Source organism: Vanacampus margaritifer, chromosome 18 (genome assembly GCF_051991255.1).
Source record: "Vanacampus margaritifer isolate UIUO_Vmar chromosome 18, RoL_Vmar_1.0, whole genome shotgun sequence".
NCBI lineage: Eukaryota > Metazoa > Chordata > Actinopteri > Syngnathiformes > Syngnathidae > Vanacampus > Vanacampus margaritifer.
Window position 1 is genome coordinate 2,702,142 of NC_135449.1, and position 22,743 is coordinate 2,724,884.

At 43.0% G+C, this 22,743-nt stretch overlaps 1 protein-coding gene across 3 annotated transcripts in view; it reads right to left on the reverse strand.

Annotated features, from left to right (window-relative positions):
- The window catches only part of LOC144038083 (thyroid hormone receptor alpha-B), a 105,458-nt gene that overhangs the window by 71,931 nt on the left and 10,784 nt on the right, over nt 1-22,743 (reverse strand). Inside the window, exon 1 of one of the 3 annotated variants that reach the window (XM_077550214.1) lies at nt 18,706-19,172. The exons of the other annotated variants lie outside the window; for them this stretch is intronic. The gene's annotated coding sequence lies outside the window, so the exon portion shown is untranslated. Of the gene's footprint in view, nt 1-18,705; nt 19,173-22,743 lie in introns of those variants that run through there. 3 annotated transcript variants of the gene reach the window in all.

Sequence of the window (22,743 nt, forward strand, 5' to 3'; positions counted from 1 at the left end):
CATGATGTTTGCGTTCAATTATTATGTTAATTTTTTTATTTTCTTTTTTTTTTTTACAGTTGCTTCCTACATATGAGGGCATTACAGTAAGTACACCCTAAAAAGGCATCAATAAACCACAAATTTTCACAATATAGCAAAGCTTTTAGCTTATCATTTAAGACCCTCGGCAGCTAGGCGCCGTTCATGCTAGCTGCTCACATCCTCATCCCATTTAAGAGCGGGTAAGCTATTTGTAGCATTACACAACAGAGGATTCCTGCTTGACGCGATTGTGGTCTAACATCAAAGCCTCTACGAGTGACAGACGAGAACGTTGCGTGTCTTACCGTTGACACATCACAACAACAAAAAGGAAGTGCTTTTTTTCCCCCTGAGAAAGACACACAAAAACCACTTCCTGCCTATCAATGAAACCCGCCGCTTGCCAAACCAAACCCACACAAATCGAACCCAGAGTCCCCCCTCTGGGTCCGAAAGCAAATGTTGCGGTTACGGCCCTAGGAACCGTCACACGTGGGTACTTGATGTTACTGCTACCCAAAAGCAGCAAATGTCAACTCCCAGCATGCTTTGCTTCTCCGCACGATGCCGATAAAGCAAAGCATCTTATTAGTGGCACTCATTCAAATGTCAGCGTCACAAAGCGCAGACAGTAATTATAATAATTAAAAGTGCCCGCACTTTTTTTTTTTCTTCTCCACTTGAATGTCACCGGGCGTTGCCCGTATGAAATAAATATGGATATCTGCATGTCCCGCATACTTTATGTACACAACGTATGCATGCATGAAAAACTTGCTTGTCCGCATACTCAATAGTGGGAGTGTCGACTAGAGTGAAGCAAAACCACAGAAGGCAAAATGCAATTTATTTATTTATAAAAATAATGTGTTTGTTCATCTATCTAATGTCTGTTGACAGCAATTTGAATGAGAGTTTAGAAGTTGTAACTTAGTGATGCTCTGCTTCTTCGTCTTGAATCATATATTTGGTATTAGAAGTATTTGTACTTATTTTGAGGAAATTCCGTGTCCATCAATTTTCTTCATATATCAGCTGGTATCTCGGATTTCGTCTTTTTAGCCCAACTATATCGGTTTATCCCGCCCACCCGAATAGCATCACAAGAGACGACGCGCGATTGATTGGCCTGGTGTTGCGGCGCACGGGAGAGTGAAAGGGGGGGCTTAGAGGCAGCGGATACTGATAGCGACAGCGGTTAGCCAAATCCCAGCAGGAACGCTACGATGCGGGAAATCCGCCGCCAAGCTCGGTTATGATAGGGGGGGTTGTTCTAGGCGACGGCACGTGGTTTTCTTGTCTATGCAAAGCGATGCTCCATTTTCCCTGAGACCAGCTTAGCACTAAAAGGCTCAGCAGGCTAATCCTTTAGCCAAATGAAGTGTCTAACCTGAGGCTTAGGCTGCCCACGGGAATCACGGGGGGTTTAATAGTCGTGCACACCTCACACCTGTTCGGCAAAGACAGACACAGATTTGTCAAAAACCTGTGCGACCGGCACTGACACGTTAACAAGCTGCGCCAGTCAGTCATCGGGCCGCAGCTGTCAAAAGATAACATACATAAATGTCCTACAAGTCATGTCGGGTTCAAGAAAACTGACTCGAGATCCCACAAAGACTTTACAAGCGCATAAACATTCCCTGAATGTCACATTCAATAAGTTTACAGCTAAGCCGACCAATTGAATTAAGCGATGCTCTGTTTTACTGGAACTCTGCAGCAGTGGAACACATTAAAGCCGTTAGATGACATATGACAGGCTTGAATGTCACATGAGACCTCCCACTTCCTCCATTTTCCATCAGATATCAGGCAAAATCAACTCAGAACAAAAATCCTCGTTACGCATGAAGATTTCTAACTGTAAAAGAAGTGGTCAAATATTCATATTCAATGTGATTTTTTTTTAAAAAAAATTTTACAACCGGTGATTTCAAGATGATCAGTTGAGGCAAAAAAATGCTTTCGTTTGAAAATTATGATTATGGAATAAAAGTGTCCAGGGTTTCCCGTAAGTGCTTTATAGGCCTGGCGGGACCACCAGTCTTTTCTTCGAGATATCCTAGTTGAAAATTGTGACTGCTAGAAGATTGACATGAAACATATCTAGGATTGAATACAGTACTTAACATGACCAATAGAGACGTAAAATACGCAACCGCAAACATCACGATAGGAAGGCCACGATACGATAATTATCACGACATTGTAGGGAGATTGGCGAAGTAAAAAAAAAAAAAAAGGTCATAATATTGCTCATACTGGGAAAAAAAAGACAATATTGTGTTTTTGTGCATAACAGCAATGCAAATAAACAACCTGCAATCTCTAATAACGCTTAATATTGAGGCACTTATTTGCTAATGCGCACATGCATTGCGTTCCTCCACATATTGACTCGGTTCACAAACATATAACGTTCTCCTTCATCTGACCATTAGCGTGGATTTTAAACATAGAAGGGCCAAAACATTCCTGTTTAAAATTAAACCGCACTAAAAAACTAGCCACCAGAGGGTGCTAGAACTGTAGAAATGGAAATCAACCTGACTTTTTTTAACAGATATGCTGCTTTTAATATCATGACACGACGACGACGATATTGAATTTGTTATATCACGATATCATGATACTGCCGTTATCGTTACATTCCTATCAGATATGATGGAAACATTTACAGAAAAACAACACCTGGCAGATTTGAACATAAAAAGATGACACATACTGTGAACTTTGCCCCATTTGCAGTTCTCTATTTAAGAATTTAACCATTCACCGTTTTTACTGTGGAACCTATCCTTAGTTAACTCAAAACTCACCCCTTTGGGGTTTTTGGTTCTTTATGAAATGCTAATGCTAATGTCAAAATTGGTGTCAAGGAAGTATATTGAAATCATAGATGTCAACTGCAAGTCTAAGATTTTTGTATGTCAGGGAGGAGCCAAGTTTAGTCCCGATTTTAGTGGAAGTTACGAAAATTCTTTGAGATTCTTAACTCTTTGACTGCCAAAAACGTTAAATGACGTTTAGTAAAAACCTACGGAGGGCCGCCAAGGACGTTAAAAGACGTTCTCCAATTTTTTTTTTTTTTTTTTTGGGGAAACGGGTGGAGGAAAGCCTTGGCCAGCTGTGGTGAAAGTTTCAAGCAGATCTAGTTAGCCTAATGACTATTTTTGGCCCTTAGATGGCAGCAATGACTCCCTTTTGACAAGATTGGGTCGGCATCAGTAGAAGACGTGAGGCGGAGCTAGAGGGGACAATGGCTGGGGAAGGGAAGAGAACATGGCGACCGGTTGCAAGCAGCTCACGCTCGAGCAGTTTTTTTCAAAGACGAAAAGCATCGACCAACACTAAAGAGCACATTGATGACGACGATGATCATCATCGATGATGATGATGGTGACTCCGAGGTTGGAAGCGTTGACGCGGCAGTAGAAGACGTGAGGCGGAGCTAGATGGCTGAGGAAGCGAACAATGGCGACCAGTTGCAAGCAGCTCACACTTGGGAATTTTTTTCAAAGACGAAAGGCATCGACCAACGCTAAAGAGCAAATTGATGACGACGATGATCATCATCGAGGATGATGATGGTGACTCCGAGGTTGACGCCGAAGTTGGAAGCGCTGACGCGGCGGCTATGACGACGTCACAAAGGTTCACCGGCTAGCGATGCTAACACCGGAAAACGCGGAGCACAACCGAGCACGCTCAGGCGGACGTTCAATCGGACGACGAAGAGTACCCCGAGTCCAATGTATATTCATCGGAGGAGTGGGTACAGTCTGCTACTTGCTATTCCCCGGAAAAAAAAGGCCGTCAAGAAAGTGTAACGTCTGCACGCGAAACGGACAATCGAAGTGAAACGTATCTGTTGTGCAAATCCTGCTCCCTCTCCTTGCACGCAGGGCAGTGTTACAAAAAGAAAAACTGTATTTGAAACATCCACATAATTGTAAATAGTACCACAGTTGCACACATTTGTAAATAGTTTGCAAAATTGTTTTGTCAAATTGTTACACTGTTGAATGGAAATAAACGTATTTTGCAATCTAAAGACACTTTTTCATTGTTGGTGGTAAGTGTATTACAGAAGTAAAGCACTATTTAGGTGTTTGTGGCATCATTCATGGACAAAAAGAAGTGTAGAACTCACTAGAGCGCATGAAATAACATCGTTTCACAAAAAGCTCTTTTTCTCCGCTTTTTGTTTCAAAACAGAGCATTTCGGTGAAACTAACCTTTTCTATTGTTGATTACTGAAGAACGGAATAAGGTAGAAACAAACTTTTTTTTTCTGATGAAAGATAAGAGTTCAATCTTTCATTTGGTAGTATGTGTGTTTCCATAGTCCAAACACAACATTTTCTTTGGACCTTGAAAGAGAAGTCAAAATGCTTAAATCGGCTGGCACTGGCGACAACCCGTTTCTGAAAACGTCTGGTAGTCAAAGAGTTAAAGACAAATAAGGTTCGAGGTACTGAGACACTCATGCGTCAAAACACGCCAACCACTCAACCTGACAGGACTCAACGTGGCATCAACGTCTGCTTAGATCAAAATAAAAAAAATAAAAATAAAAAGCTATCAGTGCCCTCCAAACAGTGTCCGTTTCACCCTCCGTTTGTGCGTTTAACAGCCTCAAACGCAGGCAGTGGAGGACACAAAGGACGCATTGAGCGCCACAGGCGGCGCCGCGTAAACAAACGTCGAACGCGGCGTGACGGACGAGCTCGCGCGGTGCTTGGCTGACTCCAAACAATCGAACGTTTGACAGCGCAAACAGCAGAAATGAAGTCAAAAGATGATGCATTGCTTCTGATGCCCAACACGTCCTGCCGGCTCGCACGTAGGAAGAAAACCAAAGAGAAAAAGGGTGACAACTTGCAGGACCAGCCTTTTAGCGTGTCTTATTTTTTACAGTTCAAACGTGTCAGTAGTTACGTGCAGGCGAAAGAAAGACGTGAGAGGGTAGAATAACATTTTTCCAGGTTGCAGTACGGAATTTGATTGACAGTTTACAGTTGAGCGGGGCGTGGTTTCACCCTCAGCGTTCCAAGAGCAAAGAGAACGTCTTGATCTTTAACCATGTTGAAGCCTCGTTATTTATACTTGACAATTTTAATTAATTTTAATTTAATTTGGCAGAGTGGTTTACAACACCTCCGTGAAGTGTCAAATTTACAAGACATTTCTTTTCCTTTTACAGGGATTTGAAGCAACGGTTGAATCAGTGCTTCCACTCTGAGCAGAGTAACTTTTTTTTTTTTTTACACGAGTATGTGTATTTCTATTTAAGTAAGATAAGATAAGATAAGATCCACTGATTGTCACACCCACCTAAGTGGGGCGAAATTCGAAATTTGACCCATCCCCTGAGGGAGCGGTGAGCAGCAGCAGCAGCAGCAGCCGCGCTCGGGAATCATATGGTGATCTAACCTCCCAATTCCAACCCTTATTGCTGAGTGTCAAGCAGAGCGGCAATGGGTCCCATTTTTATAGTCTTTGGTATGACCCGGCCGGGAATTGAACCCACGACCTCCCAGTCTCAGGGCGGACACTGTACCACTAGGCCACTGAGCTGGTAGAGAGTGTTGTGAGTATTTCTGCCACCTCAGTTCAGTGCACGCGGTGGTTGGTAGCTCTCCAAAACCGCAAGTGTCAAAACCTGCGAGACGCCTAGCAGCATCCCGCCGCCGCCGCCTGCCGCCGCCGCCGCCTTTCAGTTGCCAGGTTTACACTGCGGAAAGGATCTCTTACTCGCTTTTTTGATTTTGTGTGACAGCTACCGCGAAAGATCTCGACAAAGCGGGCTTTGAGCGAATTCTAGGGGAGAAAAAAAAAAACATTTGTGGTTAAAGTACTTGACTTGAAAGGTTTCAAATTACAAACACTTCCCCGCTTTGCATTGACAGAAGTTCGCAGCCAAGTCGAATGCCAGCACACCACGTGGATGAAAAAAAAAAAAAAAAAAGGAGGATTATGTGACTTAAACAGGTTATGGATGGTGATGCAACATCTGCCATGAATTATTTGCGTTGATTGATTCTTGGCCTATTTTGCATTACGTTTCTAGTAGTGCTGTCAAGTGTTAACTAATTCTTTAATAAATTTTTTCTATTTTAAATTTTGCAAAGTAATTAACTGATTAGAAAAAGATACAGATGAGTGTGTGCAGTGAGTGAATTTTTTTTTTTTTTGTTGAAGATATTCTCATAATATTAAATATAGAAAAAATTAACATAAGAGGTGCTCTTCAAATTTGGCGGGCAAAAAATGTTAATAAAAAAGCCTTTTTAATTAACTCATTCACTCGCAGCCATTTTCTCCGCAGCAAACCCCTTCACTCCACTGGTAATATTTAAAATAGAAGATATTTATACATTTTTGTGCGCAAAGGAGTTAATCATGATTAATCAAAATTCTAAAATGTGATTAATCTGATTAAAAATTTTAATCGATAGCTATAGTCTCCAGTAAATATGGTTGAACGTCTTTTTTTTTTTTAAACAGAAAAGAGTGGAAGCCTCAGGAAGGCTTCAAAGCGCTCGCCTTGTTGACACTTTAATCAGCACTTTGGCGCAAGTGTCGGCGCGTCTGCGTATCGTTTAAATCTCTATTAATGAACCAGCGTGTTCATTAGTGCGCTGAAGCCCGACACTTTCATGCGGGATAAAAGCGGCCGGGATTTGCATTACGGCCCCGCTTGCAAACTTGGAAAGAAAATCTGGTTTGAGCGCAGCAATAATCCGGCGTGTGTTGCCGTCTCGCTCTCTTTCGCAGCAATCTGCTTGTTTGCATAGTTGAAAAGCTCAGCTCTCGCATGTGGACTCACTCACTCACTCACTCACTCTCTGGCGGCGCTGTAAGCGAGCCAGCGCAGAGATTGATCAACTGGGCCACGTCCAAGCTGAGGCCTTTTCCGCCGCGGGCTCGCCAAGCGCAACGGCTCTCGCCACGCCTCGCCTTTTTACATCGGCGATTGTCCTCGCGCTCACCGCAGAAAACATAACGGCCACCTCTCGCGTGACTGACCCACTTTCTGCTCACCGGCAGCACGCACAAAATCGTTTTGTCATTCCTGTTTTTAATCCAACACAAAAATCTCTTATCTTCTGATCCCTGCTCACCATGCATACCACCACCTGCACTCGCCATTCCGGCAGTTTTGTTAAATTCCATTATTCAATTCTAATCTTGGAGCAAAAATACAAAAAGGGCCACAGGACTGAATTACATTTTAATAGTTAGTTAGCAAGTGGTTAGCACATCCGTCCCAAAATTCAAAATCATCAATTTACCGCTCATCCTGTGCCGGGTCGTGGCAGGAGACCGAGTCCAGCTCAGCTGACGTGCAGCGGCTATGCCAAAAACTACACTGACTCCTTACTGGAAATGTATAACTTAAACAGACATGTCATCCCCATTTCAACCGCAACCGTGACAATGAGCGCATGACAAAATGGATGAATGCTTGGTTGCTAACGTGCGCCCTGTCATTAGCTGGTGACGACTCCAGGGTACGTCAGTGTACCCCACTGCTCGCCACCTCGCACCACCAGCTCACTCGCGTCCCAAATGGGGGGCAAGCGGTACAGAAAATGGATGGTTTTGATCGTTTTTGTTAACTGGACATGACCCTGAAGTTTGCTAACAAACGTCAGTAAAAATATGCTAGCTTGTTAACGACCACGATTAATCATCATTAGCCTACATTACTTAGGCTAACGATAGCTAACAGCTACGTTAAGCAAACGTTAGCGCGTTTGCGTAAGTCATTTTTAAAACTGTACTGTCACAATTTAAGTAAAAAAATATGAATGTGCTTTCTAAAAAAAAAAGTGCTTTTTAAAACACTATTTTGCTATCTAAGAGTAGCTCCACCCCGTTTGACGCCAAAGGGGGTGACTCATGTTGGCGTTCGTTTCTCGCATGTTGTCTGCGTGTTCATCATTATGCACGATGGGAGCCGATTAATTAATCACATCCTGGCTGGCGCTGATTACACAACCAGCTGGCACACACAAAACGCGCTTTTCACTATTGACATCTTCATGCGAAACATATTCCTCTGATGAGTGACTTCATTTGACTGTGGCAGCCGTGAATGCTAACTTACATTTGAAACGTATTCCTCTGCTGAGTGACTTCATTCTCCAGCACCGCAACGTTTAACATAATTCACCTCAAATATTTAGGGGGGGGGGGTGGCTAGCAGACACGAAACCTGAGCTTGCTAACAGAACCAGAACAGAACGTTTTGGGGTTTTATTTCATCTTATTGTTCATTTGCCTAAATGGATCCCATGTGAAGCATCTGCTGTGTAAAAAGTCAAGTTATATTCGACTAATGATCTGAAACTGATTTGAATGTTTTTATGACGCAAACATGCTGGCGACAAACAAGTGCCTGCTATAAGCTTTTATGTAATTTTCTGCACGCACGTTTTTACATTTATGAACCTGCGCCATATAACTTTCAAATACCATCTCCGATTTTAGATGCCAAAATCCAATTTAGGATTTTAATTGATTTCAAAACATGTATGGGAACGCATTGAGTGAGCATGGTCTTTATGTAACTGTTGAAGACTAAATGATTTTCTCCTATAGAGTTTAAGGCGAGGCAAGGAAACCTCGCCTACAATATTTACGTCATTAAAGCACATACAGTACTTTGGATATTTTAATTTTCAATAGCAATTAACTCAGTGATTGCTTTCCACTGCATTACATTTTCAAACACAAAACAAAACTAGGCAAAGTGCAATTGCTGCAGAAATTGCCGGGGAATGCTGAAAAGATGAATGCTAAAATTTGAATGTATGTGGTTATGAAGTAAATTGAAAGATAAATTATGTGATTTTTCATAAAAAAAAAAAAATTCAATTGTAGTTAACTGACAAATGAATAAAAAGAAAAGTTTAACTGCAATATGTCTTAAATGGGATTTAATCATTTCAGAGAAATTATAATCCATTTCCTGATCCGATAGTCAGTTAGTATTCGAACCATCGAATGAACTAAAATGTTGTCTAAGTGGGGTTTGAACCCAGGTTCAACGGCGTATTTGTTTTTGAAAAGTGTCATCTGATGCTGAAAATGTTCAATGTCCGTCCCATTGAAAATGAATGGGATGAATTAACATTGAATTGTGCGAAAACTGTATGTAATGTGGAATCAGACGATATAAACCCCGGGAGGCGTGAATTTTTTAACTCTTTGACTGCCAAAAACGTTAAATAACGTTTAGTAAAATCCTATGGAGGAGTGCCAAAGACGTTAAAAGACGTTTTTTTTTTCAAAACAGAGGTGAAACTAACCATTTTCTATTGTTGATTACTGAAAAACGGAATAAGGTAGAAACAAACTTTTTTTTCTGATGAAAGATGAGAGTCCAATCTTTCATTTGCTAGTATGTGTGTTTCCATAGTCCAAACACATAATTTTCTGTGGACCTTGAAAGATCAGTCAAAAATGCTTAAGGCTGGCACCCACGGCATCCCTTTTCTGAAAACGTCTGGCAGTCAAAGAGTTAAGCAAGTTCAAATTTGAACGGTGTAACTCAGAAAGTATTACCTGGGAGTTGTGACACGGCAAATAAGTGTGGAGGATAAAAATCACAATAACACATACAGTATGAAATGATTCGGAAAAGGGTAACAAAAAGTTGCTTAACTTAACGACAAATGCTCGATATTGGCAGCCATATAATAAAAAAAAAAAAGAAAAGAATCTAAACCCAAAAAAATCCTGATAAAACTTGAATCATCTTCCTGAGGCGAGGGACACATATGGCAAATGTAAGATGAGCTAACGCAAAGGTTTTTCAGGTCAGCTAAGCGCTAATGCGTAGAGCAGAGGATGGCGGCAGGCAAGGTTAAAGGGGAGCAGGGGGGTCGCCTCTGGTCAACTCAACTAATCACCCCCAACCCCCCCCTGCCAGATAAAGAATGTGCACGCCTACAACACACACACACGCAAGCAAGCATGTGTATATTTATAAACGTACAGTATATATGAGTGAGGAAAAGGAGGGGGGGGGGCAGTGGAGTGCACACAATGTGCTCTCACAAACAGACACATGAAGTCACTTTGCTTTAAATGAGCGCGGAGCATGAAAGCATAGAGCACAAACAAACACCAAGGCTGGTTCCGGACCGTGACACGCCAGATCACAACAGACGGCTGGAAGAATCTTTGACTTGCGCCCGTGTGACATCATTTGGTTTTTTTTTAGCGAGGGACGACACACTCTGTTTTGACAATCATTACACAGCAGGAAGAAAAAAAAAAAAAAGAGGGACTATAAATCCTTTCGTAGGCTAGCGGCTAAAAAAAAAATTGCCGGCAAGATTAGCATGCGTGATAGTAGATCAAAAACTAGACTGTATACGATATGAAAACTGGATGTTCGTGATAGACCGATTATTGGCTGGGACGATATTAAGCGTTTGAAGAATCATAGGTCATCATAGATAATGGATCAATTTACAAACGTGTTCAAGGGAAAATAAAAATAAAAATCAGGGAACTAATTATTTAAAGTTTTCAGAGGTGCTTCTGACCTTGGGAACTCTCTGCACCTTCTGTCTTTGTTTGAAATTAAAACTAGATACAATTTCAATACTTCAGATATGTAAAATTTTAAAAAACTTTTTACTGTAGCAAACAATAGGGAGCTATTTACTTCAGTTTTTATTTAACTTTTGAAGACAAGCTACTGCCCCTGGAAGATTCCTGAACTTTTTGTTAGATTTGGAGCTGGAGTTTGTATTTTTTTTTTTTGTGCCAATTTTTTTTCCTTTTAGCAAAATATCGGCTCCAAATATCGGTTATCGGCGTCCTTTACTACTAATAATCAGTATCGGCCCCCCCCCCAAAAAAAAAACATATCGGACTATCTCGACTGGATGCGTACAGAAAGCTAACATTTGCTAACTTTAGCATCCGCTAACTGCTTAAGCATCAACCTGGACCTCGGTTCACGAAGGCCCCTGCTCATGAACAAATCAGGTTACGAAACTAAATTCACAAACTGGTGTTTCACACTAGCTAAATTAATCCATCACAAATTCATATTGTTACGGATTTTCTCTGTAGCAAACATCAGGGGTACAACGCTGTAATCCGACTTCCATTCAATTTAACTCTTTGACTGCCAAAAACGTTAAATAACGTTTCGTAAAACCCTATGGTGGAGTGCCAAAGACGTTAAAAGACGTTTTTTTTCAAAACAGGTGAAACTAACCATTTTCTATTGTTGATTACTCAAAAACGGAATAAGGTAGAAACAAACTTTTTTTTTCTGATGGAAGATGAGAGTCCAATCTTGTTTTGGCAGTATGTGTGTTTTCATAGTCCAAACACATAATTTTCTATGGACCTTGAAATATCAGTCAAAATGCTTAAAATCGTCTGGCACCCACGGCATCCCTTTTCTGAAAACGTCTGGCAGTCAAAGGGTTAATGGGGGAAATTGATTCAGTTCACATAGACCGGAACAAATTAAGTTTGTGATCTGAGGATCTACTGTACCAGCTTCCCTCTGTGTAGTCAAGTTGTGAACCTCAGCAAGAACACACTTTAAAATACATGAGCCACCCCACCAAAAATTATTTTTTTTAAAAAATGCCGATAAATAGACTCACTAAATAGTTGATCAACCCTACAAACACCTTTAATGTGTTCGTGGCAAAAACTGCCGTACTTCACAAGTTGAAATGAACTTGCCACCTCATTTTCACGCAAGCTTGCATTCAACCTTGTGAATCGACAAAATAAATGAGCATGTCGGGTGTGTGGGTGCTCAAAGGACAACTTAAAAGAGCTGCTAAAGCAGCTATTGAGTATACTGGCGGCATGGAGAGGGGGGGGGGTGAAAAATGGAGCGAGATAATGCAAAGAAAACGACAACACACAACTTGCGGGGGTAAAGTCCGGCGCCGGCAGGGTGCAGCTTTACAGTGCTCAAGTTTCACGGTGTGTGGAGAGGAAACATCAGTCATGCTGTACACAGTCAACAGTCCTGCACGCACAGTATAGAAAAGGCACGTTTAATTAAGCGTTCAGTTTGCACAGCACCTCGGCGGCGTTATCACAACAACAAATATGAGCAGCTGCCAGATTAGCAAATCTCTCCACACGGGTGGCACGTGAGCGGCGAGCCTGGCGTTAAGGAGTTTGGCGGCGCGAGGCCGACCCAGACGGCGAATGGAGCAGGTCGAGATGAAAGATGGCGGTACGCTGAGCGTTAATTATTGTCAAAATGACCCACATTTCTCCCAAGTGCAACTTGCGGCTCCGAAAGGCTTAATTAGCAAAGGAATTGTTGCGAGGTGGCGGCTCTGCGCACAAAATCGGGATTTAATTATCGCTGCTTTTTTTTCTCCCTCTCTCGGGGGAGAAAGTGGCAGCAAGGAGAGTTGTATTTATTTGGATTATTTGCTTGTTTCACACCTCCAGCTTAACAAATTCCCCTTTCAGATGACAATGGAGCGTGACGCCCCACAAGCGCCGACGCGTGGAATTACTGCGCTTTGCTTTTCTTATTAGCGGATGATTGGGGGAAAAAGCAATCTGCATTATTACCTTGCTTATCTGTCTTGATGGCGGCGCGTAATTGCGGCGGCAACAAATTATTTTGGCAATAAAAGGAGGCGAGTGTTCAAAGGACAAGAAGTGGGGCCGCGCAGCCAACCTTTTTTGTGTTATTCTATCACTTATCGCAATTATCGCTTCAACAATTAACGTTAACTTCCTATTGTTTCTTTGTTTGTAAGCTGAAGGATGAATGAGCTGACGGCTTACGAACGGTAAATATTGCAGTGCAGTAAACAGCCGGTAGACGGGGTCGGGTTGGACTATTAGACAACATTGGATCATTTCTAAAACCCGGGTTTCGGCACCAGTTGTAAAGTTCAGATGGGAACTTTCACCGGTTCTTTTATCTTGAATGCTCGCTATACTAATAATGACAACCAGGAGACTGCATATCCTCAGTTGAACTATTTACTGGAACGCGGAAGAAGGTCTAATCTATTCAAAATGGTCTCTACTCTTAAACTGTCTTGGCCGCCCACCCACTGGTCACAGCGACACAAGTCAGCCTAGCTCATTCAAACATTAAGAGATCTAATCTAACACTCCGAACAGCAGATTTAAGGATTAAGTGTCACTTTTAATCGTCATTTCAGAAAACCTAATTTCAGACTTCTTTAAAGATTTTTGGACACCCTAGCACAGGGGTCACCGACCTTTTGGAAGCGGAGAGGAAAGCGCTACCCGTTTGACACACAGTTCTGAAATAAGAAATTTGCTCAAATTATGACTGTTATTATGTTTTTATTAATAAAATAATGAGTATTGGGTGCTCGTGGAGGCTGCCGATACAAGCCACCAATACTAAAGGCAAAAAAATATCTGACATTGAGTAAGTCCTCGGCAGTAGTCGGCCAGTTTGACACATTGGCGAACCATCATCAGCATCAGACTAACAGATGTCTTGTTTCACAATTTTTTTGTCATTGTGTTAATTTTATTTGGTATTCAGTATTGGTGAGTACTCAAGAGTGAATACTCGTATTGGTATCGGCGTGAAAAAAAAAAAAAGGTATTGAACATCACTAGTGAACATACATATCAATATGCAACACTTTAAGTCTGTGCCAATTCAAAAATTCCACAACATTCCTAGGAAATCACAATGTGTCATCCCTGACGCTGGCTACTCATGTGGGGGGTCCTTGGGGGCACTGCACTGGCTCCCTAAGCTTCTCGGGTTTGCGCCTCAATCATGGCAGTTAATGCTTATCACAAAAGTTGTATTCTCCTTAGCATAATTTTTTTTTAAAAAAAGACAATTTGTGGATAATTTGACACAATGGAGATGCCAACTCAGGTTATTTTCCATAAAGTGGCGGCTCTCAGCTGCATTTAGAAGATAATTGAAGGCTGAAGTGGTCTCCTTCACTCCCTAAGAGTCTGCACTTTTAATGTTCATTGAAAGGGAAAAAAGCTTTGAGGGGCTTAAAAGAGCAACCGAAAAGGTCATCGATGACATCACCGACAGGAAATACGATGATTCAAAATGCATGTATATAATTTCAGCATATTATTGTCGATGGGTTACCCACATATAACTATTAATTCAAGTGTCATTATTACAGTCCTCGGGTGGTTGGGGGTCACGTGGGGGGGGGGGGTTTGGGGGGCTCCACAGAGCCTCAAATTGCTGATCCCACTTGAATCTCTGCCCACATGAAGGGAATTCCTCGCTTTGCCACGACGCCAAGTGTTTATGACATGTGACAAATTTACGATCCTGGGAACCGCCGGAGCAGCTCTCGACTCCACTTCGAGATCCTCGCCGAGAGCGTCGCTTCAGCCGCCTGCCCCGGCCGGCGAAAGCGCACCTGCCTTGCCTCTCTCGCCAACGTTACAGCTCGGCGGCCGTTTTTGTTGGAGCGGCGGTAAACGCCTCAACGCGACAATAAAAGAACAGAAGGTGCATCTCCCGGGCCGGCAGGACGCGTGGACTGATAACCTCTTGTCTCGCGCTGCATGAGGCCGTGCTTATCAGACGGCGGCCCCAGAACGCAACCACAGCAGCAAGTTGACCTCATTCTTCACCACAATCAAGGACAAACACAGTGGATGGCTTAACGACGTGGAATTTATTTTATTTATTTATTTTAAATGGTGCTAACAGTTTTACGGCGGCGTATTAGGGCCATGTCTAATTTTTGTTTTTTTAGAGGGCGGGGGCAATATTCCGAAAAAAAAAAATTGAAAATTTGCCACTTTATTGCGACTTTATAAAGTGGCAAATGACGAGAAATACACGTAGCGTACTACTCGGATGTACGCAAAATGGCAGACTCGGTGTTCTTCCAGACATGGTTTCTTGAGACTTTTTGTTGGGTCTACTAATGATAGACAGGCCTACCAATCTTCATGTGGCTAACGATACCAATACTGGTATCGGCAGAAGACCCGAAACTGCATTGAAACAGTGGTATCAATATCTGTGAGTACTAACAAGTAACATGCCGATACCAATAATTCTGACGCTAATATAGGACTCTTTTTTTTTTTTCTGGAGAAGTCTAATATAGGACTTTGGATGCACCATCTTGTGTCTCGCTCATGCATGACATTAACTGATGTGTGACATGTCCACTGCATGCCGAGCTAAGATATCCGATTGGCTCTTGAATGACAGCTTTTTCATGTTGAGAAAAAAAAAAAAGACTTCGGTATCGGTATGGTATCGATATGGTATCGGCATCGGCCGATTCTGCAAAGCTGGGTATGGAAATCGGTAGCCAAAAAACGGTATCATAACAACACTAGTTGATTTATTTATTTTTTAATACTGTATTCAAAGGACCCCCAACAAGTGAGCAAAAGGAGCCTATAATGGCCATTTTGGAGCAAAACGTCTTTTTTTGGGCACAACTTTGTGGTGGGTTGGAAACTGAAGCTTAAAAAAAAAAAAAATCTAAGGAACGACAGAAATGACCATGATGAGTCTTTCATGGCCGCTTCGTAACAAAATGACAGACTTCCTGTGTCTTTCCAGGCATGGATTCTTGGGACCATTTGGAGGGTCTAATCATGACAGATATGCCTACCAATTTTCACAGTGGTTCTACAAACTGGATTTGGGGGTTGAATTTTCTCCCCTAAAAATCTAAGGGATCCCACAAATCACCAATATAGTCTATAATGGCCACTTCACAGCAAAATGGCCGACTCCACGTGTTTTCAGGCATGGTTTCTTGACACTTTACGGCTCTACATATGACAAACACTCTTATGAATTTAGGTTGTTTAGTGAAATTAGATTCAGGAGCTGAATAAAAAAAAAAAAAAACATATCCAAAGGACCCCCTGGAAAATGGCCAAGCTTAGAAACAAAATGGAAGATCCCTTATGTCTTTTTTGAGCATAGCTTCTTGCGACGTCTTTGGTGGGTCTGCTCGTGATAGACATGCTATACTATTTCATGTGGCTAAGCGAAACCAGCTGCGTGGGCTGAATTGTCAAAGAAGAGCGGTTGGCATGGCTCATCGGGAGGATGCGGCGAAACGATGAAATCGGTCAATAAACTTGATCAGGCTGTGGCTGTCAACGGGGCGCACGCAAAGGAAAACATGCTAGCAAACATGCACCCGTGACCCCGCCTACAAAGTATCAGAAGCACAGATACTCGTGTAAAAACATATTTTTCCCCTTAGCGGTTTGACAAGTTCATGTCCAAAAAGTAATACGTACTGACTCAACTCCTGTAAACAGGTGACATTTTCAAAAGTACAGACTCAGAAATATGCTAAGTACAAAACATACAATGGCAAGAAAAAATCTCCCCCGCACACAAAAATAGTTTCCCCTCTTTTATGAAATTATATAGCGCTCATACTTGGAATGGAGGGAAAAAAACGACTTATGTCATGTTTTATAAGCGCTAGCTGGCAATGGCTGAACTTTTAAGCTATCAAAACAACATGTTCCCATAGCTTTGTTGACATTGTGAAGCGACTAGTAAAAAAAGAAAAAGAAAAAAAAGCTGATGATAGAAACTGAAAAAAAATATACACTGTACTTTTATGCTGCTGTCCCTTTTTTTGGCGATTTTATGAGACCACAAAATCTTAACTGCAGTTGACTATCTCTCTCTACTTGGCTTTTTTTTTTTTTTTTTACATCATGTTGACACCCGTTCTATTTTTGACAAAGGAGTGGAACGTATAGACAATCTATTTGAAATGTAGGGAGTAAAAGTGAAAAAAAAAAAAAAGTTTGAACTAAAGTCAAGTACAGAGAGCTGAAAAGTCTCCATACAGTAAGTAACAAAAGTACTTTATTACTTTCCACCATTGGCGATACAGCCCGGCCAATTTATTATCCCAGATGCACACACCCGTGATGATCAGATGACATTTCACTGTCGGCTTCATTCTCCCGCACTGAATGGATCTTATGAAACCGCCCACAAACCAGCAAGCATATGGGTGCTATAATCTAATTAGGCGGGGGCAAACACAACACACACACACACACAAACACACAAACACACACGGGCAATGTAGGAAAGCGCTCAGGGCCTGCCTGGCTCCTATGGGACGAGCAGCAGTCAAGTCAGGTCACACTGGCTGTAAACAAGCTAAAGAACATCCAGAAGGTCTAAACGAGGTCAACAAAGGCAGCCGTGTGAACTACTCAGCAATCCGACGTCCACTTGTGAGGATGTTCGGAGCGAAAAGAATAGAAATGCTCCATTTCCTTAGGGGAAAGGTAATTGTAAACAAACTGATTTATAGGTCGACATATGCAAGCTTTGCATACCACAAAATATCCAGAGTCTTAACGGCGTCAACAATGGCAGCTATGTGAACCACTACACTGGATGGATGTGAGTAGCTACGGGGATGTAGTGGAAATTTGGTTGCGTATATGCATGTCTTCAGTGCAAATGTGTTTGTTTTTTTGCCGAGAACGTCTCAATGAGCTTGACAAGGTCCTAATGGCGAATACCGACGGCGGATTAAGGCGCCGAGTCCGGCAGGTGAGGGAGTCAAAAGGCCATGTCCCACTTTTTCCCAGCATGCCCCGTTGCCTCTCCGAGACACCTCTGACATCATTACAGAGCCGACCAGAGCGAGAAGTCAAGGTTATATAATAGAAGGCTCCATGTTTCGGAAGGTTGGAGCGCTGTTGCCCCGGCGAGGGGGACCTGGCGGGGATGGGGAGGGGGGATGGGTGCAAGAAAGAGAAGGAAAGGAAGCCAGGATAAAGGCACATAGAGGAGGAAAAAAAAAGCAAGAGGCCCTGCTGGGGTGCTGGCTGCTGGGAAAGAGCGGTGAAGGTCAGGCGGGGCCCCTGAAGGAGGCCCGGACGGAAGGAGAGAGAAAGCAGGTCAGGTCACGCAAGGTTCCTCAATGGACAGACGGCAAGCTAACAACACAAGTTGGAAGGATTTATGCTAGGCTAATAATCAATTCAGTGGAAGAACGTGTATACGAAGCTCATAGCTAATGGTGGGCTAGTTGTCGATGAACATTCGCAGCAGATGCTGTAACATTTATCCTCGTGCCTGTCTGTTAGCAACATGTAAACATTTCTTCTCCACTTCAAGAGCATGCAGATGAGCCTCTAAAAGGGGTGTGTGGTCCTCGCGCATGCGCAGTGCGCGCCACACCGTTCTGTTTTCCTGCTGTGCTCCGTGTGGCTCTGCCGTACAGCTGACCACCCTGATGGCTCCTCCAGCGGAGGAATGTTGAGACGGCCCAATATGTGGCCGGATGATGGGCCGCTAATGCGGGTTTTACGTGACGGATAAAGATGTATCGAGTGCGCGTTAAGCGTCGCGCTGTCCCGATTACTGACATACGAGTCGATTGCGAGCACCCACCCCCCTCTCCCCTCCCCCAGCCCGCGCGTAATGCCGAAACAAAGTATAACATTTCATCACACCGATCGAGAGGCATCGGCGCTTCATTACGCTAAAGTGATCCGGATCGATCTCCGCGCGCGTGCGTGCGAGCGCCTAAGCTTTAAGCGTGAGGCGGCAGAAAAGCGCCATTAGGGGCTGAGGGGGAGGAGGAGGGATGAGATCCACTCATCTGTCAAAGCCACTCACTCGCTCGCTCGTTCACGCACACGCACGCCGCCACTTACCGCGCGTTGCATGGACGCCGGCCGGGGAGGGAGTGCTCCTCCGCTCCCTCGGGGGGGGGGGGGGGGGGGGGGGGGGGGACACTGTACTGAAGTGGAGGGGGGAGGCAAGTCGTCGCGGGTGCTTGCTGGGCTCCTGCGCGGCTCGGCCACGTCCAAGTGTAGGTAGGCTGCGTGTGCGCGCCCGCCCTCCCCCAGCTCGGCGCCGTCCGGTCCGCGTCCTCGAGCCCACGCGGTTTGGGGAGGAAAAGGGGGGAAGAAGAAAAAACAGCTCCCGTGCGGGCTACTGGACTTTGCTGCTTTTCCGGCTTGTCGCCCCGCTTAGCTCGCTGGCTTGCCTACGACGCCAGTGAGGGGCACACCGAGGGGTTCGTGTACGCGCTGGATGGCTCCGCCCTCCTGCATGTGCGTGTGCTGGGTAAAACTATCTAGCGCCCTCTACAGGAGCCTCAAACTCCAAAAGTGCAGCCTCTGAAATGTGTTGAAGTAGAAAAGTCCAAATAAGCAATAGGCCTACCCCCAGTAGAAATATTGATAATTTGGCACAACAGTAAAAACTTCTCTGCACTTTTTTAAAAACATATATAGTGGTTTTAAACTAGTATTTGACTTGCGAGCACAAACTTGAAATTCTTCGTTACGTGTAAAAAAAAAAAAAAAAAAAGGCTTCAAGCCACTCTCAGATGAAGGTAACTGTAAAAAAAAAAAGTCAAGTCTTAGACAAACTATTAACATTTTATGCGTTTACGCTAATTTTTCTAGTCTCGCACAGCGTCTCATAAAGCTAGCATTGATCTGAATTGCTGTAAATTTTGCAAAAAGATTTTTCTTTGCCCGCCTTCCGCTCAGGCTCAATGTTTCAAATTTTCCTTTTCAAATATTGTGTCCCAGGAATTTAATTCGTTCTGATCTCTGTCTTGCCAATGCTTCTGCCACCTGCTGTCATTGTGGTTCCGAGGTAAGTAAACGAAGAAACTTGCTCCGTAATTTCGTTGCCTGGGGTCAGGATAAATTCGGGTTCCGGCGACAACTCAAAATAAACATAAACGTCGTCTTTTTGCAGTTGATGCCTCAATCCCTTGCGTTCGCCAGAAGCTTCTGCAGTTTCAAAGACACCTTGGGCACCTTCATCTGTGTATCAGATATTGTTCGTTTGCGTTCCATTGGCGACAATATCTTCGCGGGTGTCCTCAAGACTTCGGAGAATAAATTCACCATAGAAGTTGAACAAGTCTGGAGACTTTCCACATCCTTGTCTTGACTTATCAAACGCTTTTTTCTAATCGATACAGGTTATGAATAGGTCTTGCTGAAGTTTTTTTTTTTGCAAAAGCATTCCAAGGACAAAGATAACATTTAAATCAAAGTATTACAAGATGTGCATTGAAGGCATTGAAGGCATTGACCCAACAGTGTCCGCTACCCGAATGCTAACATACAAAAGGTTAACAATTAGCATCCGTAGCGATCTTGTTACCATTTTTTAAAAACAGATATATGAACACAAACAATGGAATGAACACAAACACACATTTTTGGAATGTGGGCGGAAGATGGAATGCCTGGAGAAAAACCACAAAAGCACAATAAGAACATGCAAACTCCATACAGGAAGGCCAGAGCAGAGATTTGAACCCAAAACACCCACTGTGAGGAAGACATGCCAACCGCTATCAAGTTAATTCAGATTTTACTTCAGGCAGAAAGATTTTCGCGGAGGTCCGGGTGACATTTGAGTTATTTGTGGAAAGACAGAAATATTCCTTGGCGCAACTTACAGTAGATCAGTGATTGCCAACCACTGCGGCGCCGCATATCAGTGCGCCGTGAGATCAGGTGTGAGGAGCATTGATGATCCACGCTTGCATAAGCAGCCGCCGGCCTCCGGCCTCGCACTCAGCGTGACCCCGGTGTGAGCGTCGATAATGCGGCAGACACGCGGCGGGGAGCCGACTGGTAATTGGCCACCTCGCCGGCGGAGCTTCTGCTCTCGCTTCTAAATCGGACGCAATGTCCAGAAAAAGACGGACACGTGTCGTCATCGGTGACTGTGTCGGTTTCTCCCGCAACGATCGGGATCAAACGCCGATTTCGGGGTACAACATTTACTTTAGCGAGCAGCTTTACAGAGCACACGTCTCGTGTGTCGTTCATCCATTTTGGATCTTGCCGTACGGCGTTAACGTGCCCGCGAGGCCCGGCCGGGCCGCTTGCGTAGAAAAAGGACATCTGGCCTGGAGGACGGTTGGATGAGTCGCCGGGACGGCCAGATGGATAATAACCGCGCTATGTAAATCTCGCTGGGCTGCAGAGAAATACGGACCCGGGGTTGAGAGCCACAGTCAGGTCGTTTGGGGCGCAGCTGTCGGCAAAACGATTGGACGTGGGCGCGCTCGAATTTGCCGGAAGACTTGCATTGCTTTGAAATGTGGCCTACTTGAATATGGGCACACTGCACAGTTATTATCAGTTAATTGTTGATTTTTTTTTTTTTTCATTATATAACCTGGACATATTTTTTAATGATGGGTTCGCTTTCTGGTAAGAATTCATACGATAATGTGAAGCCATTAAAAATAATGCGTGAATCCTAAAAAAAAAAATATATATATATATATACACTGCTTTGTTTCAGATAGATGGCAACCAGATTGGCAGCATTTTCGAACCTCAATTGGCACTTGTTGGAAAAATCAACACATCAGGTTAACATATCGTGCACTCTCTCGTTATGTTTAAAATCACAGATGTTCAACTCGTGATAAACGTTAAAGCCTTGGTGGAGGACGTATACGCTCTCGTTAGCAATCGTTTTTTTTTTTTCCTGTTGTGGGCTTTAAAAATAGATAGTTTCTGGAACGTGTGCATAATTTAAAAGCACGCTTGCTCCTCTGCGAAGCACAATGAAATGCGCCGTATGAACGAGGTTAAGCGCTCGGTGTCTCTAATGTTGGATGTACAGTATGTGTTACTATTGGGTTTTAGAGCACTTCATACAGAACATGTTACACACTTGACGCTTTGAATAATGCATACGTGACACGCACTCCCAATGCTCGGCCACTCCATTTTGTAGATTACCGGCAATCAAGTCAGCTGCCATCTTAATGTCACCCATTTATTCTGGTGTCATTTGCTGTTGCTTCAATTATTAGTGATGCTGTGTTAGCAACTATGTAAACTTAAAGGATAGGGCAGTCACACATCAGATTTGATTATTTGTCCAAACGAGACTGCTCATCTGTTAACTATGTTAGCATTAAGCTAGCAGGGGCAATTCTTCAGGCATTGCTGTTTGGTTGTTTTAAACAAATTTCTCTTTGTTCAACTCTTTGAGTGGCATTTGTTATACACATTGAAAGCGTGATTTAAACATTCCATTCAAGGTGTTTACATGAGTGGATTACACAAGCTTAGCTCCAATTCTTCAGCATTTACTATCAGTATTATTTTACTAACGTCTTTTTGGAATTGCCTTTTGAATACTTGTAGCCATGTCAGTTAACGTTACCTCGTGACCTAACAGAAATACCAAAGTGCATTTTTGGAAAACATTGAGAATGCTATTAAAATTATTAACTCATTTTTGTTCCCAAAAACATATTAATATGTTCTATATTAAATATTACCATGCTCCAAAAGACGTATTTATATGTTTTTCTGTTGTTGTTTTTTGTTTTTTTGCTAGAGCATACAGAAAAGGCTTTGATGCAGCCTCTGCAAAGAAATGCTTGAAGCAAAGGTAGTTATTACAAAAACGGCCAGCAGGTGGCAGCAGAGTATAAGAGCTCAACCAGGGCCATGTTGCAACAAGCTCTTTTGCCCACTGTTTTGTGAATGATGATGAATGATGCTAATTGCTGCAAAACGGAAACAGATAGAAATATACTTTTTTTTCCCGATGAAAGAAAAGACTAATGTTTCTTTTGGTAAGATCCATGTTTTTTATAGCAATAGAACAATATTCTGTGGGCCTTGCAAAATCAATGAAAAAGGGTGCGAGTGAGTTAATATATTATTTTACTTTATTACTAATTCAGA